The following is a 10,914-nucleotide window of genomic DNA, read 5'->3' as shown; positions in this document are numbered from 1 at the left end:
TCTCTATCTCATTATGCTGTGAGGCCCTCTTCATGTCCCGATTTATGTAATTCACTGCTTACATTACCTACTTTTAATGCTGAACCTAACATGTTCTCTCAGTTTGGCTACAATGAAAAAAAAATTTTTTTATCCCTAGTTACAATTTTTAGAAAGTGTATTTTTCACACTTGGAAAAGTCCCACTATTTCTTATTCAGTTATAAATTCCTGTATTAGAAGAAAGAAAATCACTAAGAATGATACTCTTAAGGGGAACAAATAACTTGACAATGTTTCATCATTTTGGGTTTTCCTAAAGAGAAAACTTTTTATTTGAACTTTAGGCTTTCCACAGAATATATGAATAAGAAAAAACTAAAAGTCATATTCTTTAATTAGTATGACAAGAATTTTCAAAATACTGTAAAGAAGTCTGTGAAATGGAAAATGACTGCACATTTCAGGTTTGTTTGTGGTTTAGTTTTTTTTAACATAGTCTAGCAATAAGGTATTCTGATAAATAGGTTATTGTCTATATTATATATAGATTAAATACTTCCAAGGAATTAGAATTTTCTGGACAGTCAAGTGCCTTGGAAAATATAATTTAATCTTCCTTTGATAAATCAGAAGATATGTTAAAATCTTATACATTTTCAGGTTCACCATAATAAATACCAGTTAATCCAACGTAACTTGTTACTGCCAAAACACAAATGTCATTTTTAAGAGCAATGCCAGATGAATAGAGTGACCAATAAACCATATTTCATTGTAATACATAACATTTAGGAAGATAGGTCTACTGTTTGTATTTTTATTTAAGTATTTTATTGAGGAATAACTATGTTAATGTTTGTGAACCTCCACACTCCACAGCTAATCAAAACGCAATTGCATAGGATCTCTTTGCCCCCTGCATACAATCATCACAAAAGTGGGGTTTGGCATGACAAATATTGCCTCATTGGAATCCCATGTGACATTAAGAGCCAAACAGGAGGGGTGCCTGGGTGGCTCAGTGGGTTAAAGCCTTTGCCTTTGGCTCAGGTCATGATCCCAGGGTCCTGGGATTGAGCCCCAGATCAGGCTCTCTGCTCAGGAGGGAGCCTGCTTTCTCCCCTCTCTCTCTGCCTGCCTCTCTGCCTACTTGTGATCTCTGTCTGTCAAATAAATAAATAAAATCTTTAAAAAAAAAAAAAAAGAGAGCCAAACAGGAACAGTGTTTCAAGTATACAAAAGCAAATCTGAGAATTTAATATTTTCTCATAAACTGATTCTCAATCTAAGTAGAGGAAACTTCACATTCAACATAAAATTGGTAAGGAATTAACCAATCATTCCATATAAACTGGAAACAAAAAACATAAACTTTTAAAACTATTTGAAGCCATTTTGAGTCTCGAGAGAAATGTGTTTCTGCAATATTATGAAAGAAAGCTTAACTTTCTCACTTGAAGGATTATGGAGGATTTATCTGGTAACGAATACTGCTATATCGACTACAAATTACAGCTGTTTTTTTAAGTGGACTGCATTGATGCAATTGGTAGCATTCATTAAGTGCATTAAACATCCAAAAAGCTTTAAAACAGAAATATTGACTGAACCATGTGCATTCATTATGTTGATAATAAAAACAGGTATATTCTTAACATTTCAGGCATAGAGCGATTTCTAAAATGTTAAATTCCTTTGTAATTAAAAAAAAATAATTGGATGGGAAACTGATTTGAGGGTGGAGAATAATAAGGGCCGTCTGCCCATGAACTAGGGAAAAACTCAAAAACCCACAACTTTCGGGCCATCTGGCTGGCTCAGGCAGTAGAGTATGGGACTCTTGATCTCAGGGTCCTGAGTTCAAGCCCCACATTGGGCATAGAGATTATTTAAACACACACACACACACACACATCACACAAAAACACCTTTTTAATTGTAGAACAATGATGACAAAAATCAAAATTGCCACAAAATTGTGGAAGAACTTCATGAAACTAGGTTCCTGGGAAGTAGTTTTGTAACTCTGCTTTCAGCAAGTCTTCATAATTTACTTATGTTATTTGTGTACTAGTTATAGACAATTCTCCCTATTGTCACATAAGCTACATATTTCTACCAGAGTTTCTCAAAGCCCGCCTTCAAAATATACTTTTGCTAAAATATGTTTATAATTTCAAAAACATGTTCTAAGAGAATCACAATGATTATATATAATCAACTTGAAGATTGGTTAATCAAAAGTTAAAAACAAAACTTATGAGTATTACCATTTTTCTTTTTTTTGCTCTTCATTTTATTTTTGAATAGGTAATTCATTTACGTAGTATGAAATTCAGAAGCTGGTAACGTTTTACAAACTTCTATATATTACTGAGACACAGGACTATGCTCCAAGCAAGTCCTAAAAATAGCAAACATCCATCAATATCATGTCTTGTCTCTTCCACATCTTGTTAAAATATTTCAGTCCTCTAGTTTTAACTGTGTGTGTAGCTTCGGTATTTTGAGGCATAGCTTTAACCAATATGCAGAATGTCATTATGACATACTTTACAAACTCTGTAGCATTTAAATTTATATTTATAGACTTATGCCATCTCTATTCTAATGTGTCATCGTTTCTAGGCACCAAAATGATGACTAAAATAGGTTGCTTCTGGGGCGCCTGGGTGGCTCAGTGGGTTAAGCCGCTGCCTTCGGCTCAGGTCATGATCTCAGGGTCCTGGGATCGAGTCCCGCATAGGGCTCTCTGCTCAGCAGGGAGCCTGCTTCCCTCTCTCTCTCTCTCTGCCTGCCTCTCTGTCTACTTGTGATCTCTGTCTGTCAAATAAATAAATAAAATCTTTAAAAAAAAAAAGATTAAAAAAAAAATAGGTTGCTTCTCCCTCTCATTTGGAGAACATGGGTAAGGAGTGTGACAGGCATTAGTCGGTGGTGATTTATTGAGAAAAGTGTGATAATATCGAGGAACATGCCCAGTTTTAAATTCTTATGCTAAAAATATGTGTCTTTAAAATCTTATAAACAAAAGCCTTACTTTGAGGAAATAAAGACAAATTTAGAAAGCACTAAATCTAGCATATAGTCTAAACCCACCTTGTTACAGATGAGGAGATTAGGTTCAGAGAAAGGAAGAGGCTTGCTCAGTTTCCCAGAACTAATGGATCTGAGACCAGAACCTAGTGTCTGTACTCCCAATCCTGATCTCATTTTGCTATGACAGTTACCTCATTTCGGGCCCCTGGGTGGCTCAGTTGATTGGGCGACTGCCTTCGGCTCACGTCATGATCCTGGAGTCTCAGGATCAAGTCCCGCATCAGGCTCCCTGCTCAGCGGGGAAGTCTGCTTCTCCCATTCCCTCCCCCATCTCATGCTCTCTCTCTCTCTCTCTCTCTCTCATTCTCTCTCTCTCTCTCTCTCAAATAAATAAAAATCTTAAAAAAATAAAAAGTGGTAATTCCCATACCTTAGGAACTGACAATCTAGTTTTCTATTCATGAAACATAATTAACTTTTCAAACTAGCATATGCCAAATACTGAACAAATCAACAAAGGTGATAAAGCCTGTACTACCTATTATTGTGGGCTTCAGTCATGTTGCTATCGAGCATTTGAAGTGTGGCTAGTCTGAATTGGGATATGCTATAACTATAAATACACCTTGGATTCAAAGGCTTCGGAATGGAAAAAAAAGGGACTGTAGAAACAACTCATTGATCATTTTAATATTTCATCTTTAAATGACAGTTTGGGTATGTTGGGTAAAATAAAATCTAAAATTCTTTTCATCTATTTCCTTTTCCTTTTATAATATGGCTACTACATTTTTTTTTAATTAGGCTCTATGCCCAGCATGAAACCCAGTGTGGGGTTTGAACTCATGGCCCTGAGATCAAGACTTGAGCTGAAATCAAGAGTTGGATGCTCAACTGACTGAGACACCCGGACTCCCCTGACAACTACAATTTTTTAAAATTAGAGATGTGGTTTATATTTGTGACACGTATCATATTTCTATTTGATAACTACTATAGATTTCAAAGAAAGTATTCTTTACAGATAATGCTCTGGTAATTCTGATGGACAATAAAATAAGAAAAAAAATGTGTTCAGTGAAGAGAGTTAGAGAGGACATTCAGAGACTGTGTTAACTAAAACCAAAAGATACCACTACTGGAAGGGTTTGCATACAGGAATGAGTGATCAAACTCCGACAGAAAACAAGCATCATGCATAGAGGTTATTACAAAACATCATCATCAGGGATAAAATAGAAATAGAAGCACGATGCTCCATGGTTATCTACACCCCTCCTATAGCTCACAGACCTGCTCCCATTAAGTTGCAACCAAGGAAGAAAGTAAGGTACTAGCCAAATAATTCTAAAGTTATTAATAATTATAAATATGACAAATAAAGGACATTAAGGAGCCCATAACTGGGAAAAACTCATCTAGCTCACAAATGAAATTCCAAATGAGATCTGAAGGTAATATAGGACAAGAGGGAATAGGGGAAAGAAGCATGTTCTAGGTAAAAAGAACAGCCTGTGCAAAGGCCCTCAGACAGGAGTAAGTTGAAAAAGAACTTTGAGACACTCCCTAGGAACCTAAAGCCTGAGCATGTCTCCTGAACAATACACAGGGCTTTATTTAGAACCTGATGAAGTAAAAAATAATGATGATGTACCCTATGTCTATCAGGGAATTCCTGAGAATGACTAAAAAGTTAGGGGCTGAAGTCTGACAATGCATCCGGATCCCGTCTGAATGAGTTTTCTGGAAGTCTTTTCGATCTCATAATCTTGGGAGATGGGACAGAGATCAAAACTTCCTCATCCCCTCCGTAACAATAGGAATTTAAGAGCCGACATCGGAGGGAGAGTGGTCAGTCCCACCTGATCTATGTCTGAGAAGTCAGACGAGCCATAGCATCGTCTTCTATCATGAGCTGTTCCTCCATTAATTCTCTTGATGTTAAGATAAACAAAACAAACCTGAAGGACAGCTAGTTCTAGACCTCAGAAAGCCACCTACTAAATATGAACAGGAAGCCTAAGAATAGAACAATGGACAAATAAAGCAGCTATGTCAAAGTCTAAAGTTTTCCAAACTTCTAATTAATTAAATGTGACCCAAAAAGTCATGGCAATGCTACCACAATTAGCTATTTGTAATTCGTGTCTCCTATGCTCCCCCACATCAATGGAAAAAATCTCTGACAGCTACAAGTGGGGTCATAGCAAAAAACAGTTTCTATTTTTAAAGCCCTGCTTCCAATTATGCAGGCACACTTGGAATTTTTTTCTCCACGATTTATATATTGGTTGTTGCTTCGTTACTTAGCCAGCATTGTGTGATTCTCACGGAGCGTGGCTGTATCTAAGAGAGAAAGGTCAGCAAACTTTGTAAAGCAAATTTTGTACCAGCATGGATCGAGGCTCTCTGGTTGTTTTTCTGGCCAACTGCAGAATTCTACAGATGTTGGAAATGGAGTCATCATGAAATCAAAGTTCCCAGTAAAATTCTCTTTTTATGATGCCAAATCGATAAGATGCAGTCAGTTAATACTGATTCCCAAAGCAATGAATCAATGGAATATTTTGAAGTTATATATTTAATTCCTTGTTCAGTAGTATTGTGACTTTATCAAAATATTGCATAATCACTCAATTAGCTTACTATTCTGGGTCCAAAACTCCTGGGACACTCTCCAACGTAATTTTCTCTCCCATCAAGACAGTTTATTACTATTAGGTTATGTAAGCTAACAGCCTGTGTGATTACTGAAACAAATGTTTTCTTCATAAAATTTTAAATCTGGCAATATTTAACTTTAAAAAAGAAAAAAGCTTTCTTTTTTTTTAATAAAGACCATAGTCCAGCATAGCCACAAACGCAACACAGTTAACAATGACAATAGTGACAAACTTGTGTTGCACATGATTCAAGACCCTCCTACTCAAAAGCCTTTCTCTCATTCTTTATCAATAAAATTCCATTTTTTGTTTGTTTTTGGCTTGGCAATGAGCCTGAAAGTACACACCTTCTTAGACTCTCTGGCATCTGGGGGAAACCAGGTGACGAGGTTCCAGACAAGAGAATATAGGCTGAAATTTTTCACGTAGTTTCTTGGAAAGCTATTGTTTTCCTGAGTGTTAGAAAGAATGAGAGAGTGAGAGAAAGAAACAAAGAATGAGAGAGACAGGGAAGATGGAAGGAAGGAAAGAAGAAAGGGAGGAAGGAAGGAAGGAAGGGAAAGGGAGAGAGGGGTCCCTGGTTGGTTCAGTCAATGGAGCCTGTGACTCTTGATCTCTGGGTTCTAGTTTCAAGCCCCATGTTGAGTGCAGACATTCCCTAAAAGATAAAATCTTGGGACGCCTGGGTGGCTCAGTTGGTTGAGCAGCTGCCTTCGGCTCGGGTCATGGTCCCAGCGTCCTGGGATCGAGTCCTGCATTGGGCTCCTTGCTCGGCGGGGAGCCTGCTTCTCCCTCTGCCTCTGCCTGCCTCTCTGTCTGCCTGTGCTCGCTCTCTCTCCCTCTCTCTCTGACAAATAAATAAATAAAATCTTTTAAAAAAATAAAAAAATAAAATCTTAAAAAAGAAAAAAAAGGAAAGGAAGGAAGGGAAGGGAAGGAAGGAAGGAAGGAAGGAAGGGAAGGGAAGGAAGGAAGGAAGGAAAGGAGAGGAAGAAGGAAGGAAGGAAGGACGGACGAGAGAAAGAAAAAAACCAACTTCCCCTTCCTGTCTGAGTTCAGAAGTGGTGGCTGGTTGTGAAAGCAGCCATTCTGCAGCATTGAGGTGAAAACCTCCTACTGCAGAAGGTGGGGCAGGAAACCAGATAATCTGGGTCCTTAGGATTCCTTTTGAGCAGCTGTGCATCCTCCTCCCAGATTTCTTATTATGTGAGTAAAAAGCAACCCTTTGTGTTCAAAGAAGAGTTGGCCAGGATCTGTGACATGTGGCTGAAAGTACTCCTAATTGATAAACCACTCTCTGAGTCCAGGGCCGCTGTGCCACACGAGTGCAGGGGTCGTCATTTGCTTGTATCCTGCACAACCACGGGGCCCTACAGCTGCCAGATATGAAGCGAGTTCTGGAGATCCAAATATCTGCAAAGTATGGATTCTGTGTATCAGGAGGGTTCAACCTAATGAGACAAATTGGTAGACAGACAGTTCCAGAGTAATGTTATCCGTGAAGCTAGGGTTTCATAAAGGATGCATCCTAGAATGGCACTCAAGCTAAAAAATGTTCTGCTGTCATGTAAGTTTGGGAAACTTATTCTATTTTCAAATGCATTTCAGCATATTAAAGACTCCAAGGAGCCTTGTAAGAAAAAGACTACTAACTTCCTTTGACCTACTGTGCCTTAAAACTAATAATTAAACCTTTTTTCTCTCCCTAGGCAGTACCTCTTAATAGCCTTCAGACTAGTGTTCAAAAAACACACTTGAGGAAATGCTGTACTAAATGATTTAACAAAGTTATAACCTTAGTACTGGGGCAAATGTTACCCGTGGAAATAATTCAGCTTACTTAAATTATTTATATATGAGTCTCTTAAAAAAAAAAAAAAAAAGACACACATGTCTGTATGGTTTGAATTAGGTCCGCCTAAAAGATATGTAGATGTCCTAATAATAAAGCCTGTGCATGTGCCCTCATTTGGAAATAGGATCTTATTCAGAGATGTAATTAAGATGTAAATTAAGAGAAGGTCATACTAGATTAGGGTGAACTCTTAAACCAAATCCCTAGTGTCCTTATAAGGAGAACAAAGGATACATAGACAAAAAAGGCAGAAAGCCATGAGAAGACAGATAGAGACTGCAGGGCTGCCTTGGCAAAGAAGGAATACCAAGGATGGCCGGCGACCACTATGAGCTCGGAGAAGCCCATAGGGCAGATTTTGCCCTGAATCCAAGAAAGAATCAACCCTGCTGACACCTTGGTTTTTGACTTACAGTCTCCAGAACTCTGAGAGAAAAAAAACAAAAAAAAAACAAAAAAAACTCAACTTTGGTTTTTTGTTTGTTTTTTTCCTTAAGCTTCCTAGTTTGTGGTAATTTGTTATCTGAATCCAAGGAAACTAGCATGCCATCATGCTTCCTACTGGGCTTCCTTCAAGTCTGTTTGTACTTGAAATTTTTCTTCGTACTTTGTCTCTAGCCTAGCAGCTGTGGAATGGAAAAGAAGGGCTCCACATCCAGAAGAGTTTATGCCCTGACTCAGCCTATTTTTAACTCTTTTTAATTTCGGCAGGTCGCTGAGATGTCCTGAGTCTCAATCTCTCACCTATAAAATAAGGACAGAAACTTGTATTCATTCATCAAGCCATCTCTTTGACGAGGCCCAATTGGCCAGTAACTGTGTGCCAAGTACTATGCAAGGCACAGGGACAGATAGCCCATAAGCCATTACTAAATCCTGCAAAGGAGAGGCAGGTGTTAAGAGAAGGCGTAACCTGACTGCATAAGCTTCTGTTGGAGGTGGTGAGAAGTATGTGAATGTACCTTAAGTTCTGTACCTGAAAACACAGACAAAGGTATTATTATAAGTAGGACCAGAGGGATTAATGAGAAAGAATGTCCTTGTTCCCTCTGGTCCAACTGGTAAATATTTGGTAAAAATAAATGAATAAAAGCTCTGCTGGGGTTTCAGAGGACTGCCAAGAGAAACTGTTGGAGGATCCTAAGAGGGAATAGGGAGCTCTAAGACATTTAAGCATTTATTGATCACTTATTCAAAAGCAGATTCTGTCATGCTTCTCTCGGAGCTTAGCCAAAACTCACCTATCATGTATTATAATTAAGTGAGATGGTTGGTAATTATTCCTTTTTTTTTCTCCAAAGGAGGTAAAATGGATATTTGTGTTGACTTATCAACTGGTTCATTTAAGAAATATCAATATATCAGGGGCCCTTGGTGGCTCAGTCAGTTAAGTGACCAACTGATTTCACCCCAGGTTATGATCTCAGGTCTGGGGATCCAGCCCCACATCGGGCTCCACGCTCAGCACAGAGAGTCTCCCTGTCCCTCTCCCTCTGCTTTTCCTCCTCTCTCTCTCAAAAAAATAAATACAATCTTTTTTTTTATAAAGGAAATATCAATATATCAATAACAGAAAGGTAAAGTAGCTATTGGTGTTACACCGGCAAAATGAGTAATAGAACAAGAGAATAAGTTGTCTCAAATATCTCTGAAATCACACAGCTGAATATTTGAAAGTTCAAGCCACTGGTATCTGCATGATGAGATACAAAAAATCCTCCTCTATAAACCTCAGAGGTCATCAACTAATTCCTCTGGAACCACCCAGCCATTTGAAAGACCCCTTCCTTGGCATTCAGAAGACTTGACTTTTCCAGTCTCAAAATGTAAGCAGCCAAGAGTTTTCCATGAAAGGGTAAGCACTTTCCTAGGAAAACTTTACAAAGTGACATAATAGAACCCTCTTCTTTCAGAAACCAATCATGCACTATATGTTAAACCACTCTATATTGAAATTCCCCACACAAAGTTTTATTCTGTAAAAGAACTAAACTGGAGTACAGAAAGGGTTAGAGATGAAGCTCTGGATATGTGCAACGAGAGCTCATTCTCCTGGCCCAAGCCAGGCTTCCCAGTTTCATGGGTCAATAACTTACACTCTCACTTTTTCTTCTCAAAAGCTAAAACAGAACAAAACAAAACAAACAAACAAAAAAACCATAGGAATAAATACAGAAATAATGATAATATGTGTTTTTATAAACAAATATAAAAAAACACATTTCCTTGCTCACTTCAAAAAAAAAAAAAAAAAACCAAAATCGGGTTTGGGGGGTGCCTGAGTGGCTCAGTCAGTTAAGTGTCTGCCTTCCACTCAGGTCACCATCCCATGGGTCCTGGGATCCAGCCCTGCCTGGGGCTCATTGCTTAGCAGGAAGCCTGCTTCTCCCTCTGCCCCTCACCCGGGCTTGTGCACACACACGTGTGCACTCGCTCTCTCTCTCTCTCTTTCTCTCTCTCTCTCGGTGTCAAATAAATAAATAAAATCTCCTAAAAGATATAAAAAAGGATTTGGGGCTACTTTTAAAAATACTGTTATTTTTAAGTATATTAAGTTTTAATATCACATATTAAGGTTTTAATACCACAACTAACATTCTCATGGCATAAATTTCATTTAAAAAACTCTTAAGTTGTATTTCTTAAGTCCATTCAAGATTCAAAGAAAAGTAATCATAGCTCCAAACCTTGCCAGCAGTAATTCAAAATAAACTACCGAATCAGCAAAAAGAGATTAATTTCATGCACTCTGAGGCAATTCTGGCAAACAAGGTTCATATGTTTAATGAGCATCAAAAAATTATGGGGCAAAGATAGTGGCATGAATAATATTTGAGTTATAATTATATTTACCTAAGTCAAGTCAATTATACTCTTTAGTTGTTCTAAGGTCATCTATATTTCTGAAGCTTTTCTGCTGCCATATCCTCATCTCTAGATTCTTTTCTTGAATACCTTCAAGGCAGCTCTCATAGGGTTAACTAGTCCAGCTGAAATTAAAGTGGGCTAATGTGTTTTGAATATGGGAAAGATATGATTGAACAATAAGAGACTATTTTAGGAGCGCGTGGGTGGCTCAGTAGGTTAAACATCTACCTTTGGCTCATGACATGATCCCAGATGCTGGGATCAATCCCTACATCTGGCTCCTTGCTCTAGGGAGCCCGCCTCCTCCTCTGCCTGCTGCTCCCCCTGCTTGTGCTAACTGGCTCGCTTGCTCTCTCAAATAAATAAATAAAATGTTTAAAAATAAATAAATAAATAAGAGACAATTTGAGGGCCAATCCATTCTACTTAGAGATGGAGAGGTATGGAAGAGAATATGGACATTTGGAATCATGAGGAATCACGACAGGATTTAGAAGGATCTAGGGAC

The sequence above is a fragment of the Neovison vison genome, chromosome 6 (assembly GCF_020171115.1).
Source record: "Neovison vison isolate M4711 chromosome 6, ASM_NN_V1, whole genome shotgun sequence".
In the NCBI taxonomy this organism is placed as follows: Eukaryota; Metazoa; Chordata; class Mammalia; order Carnivora; family Mustelidae; genus Neogale; species Neogale vison.
Note: the sequence above shows the minus strand (reverse complement) of the source record.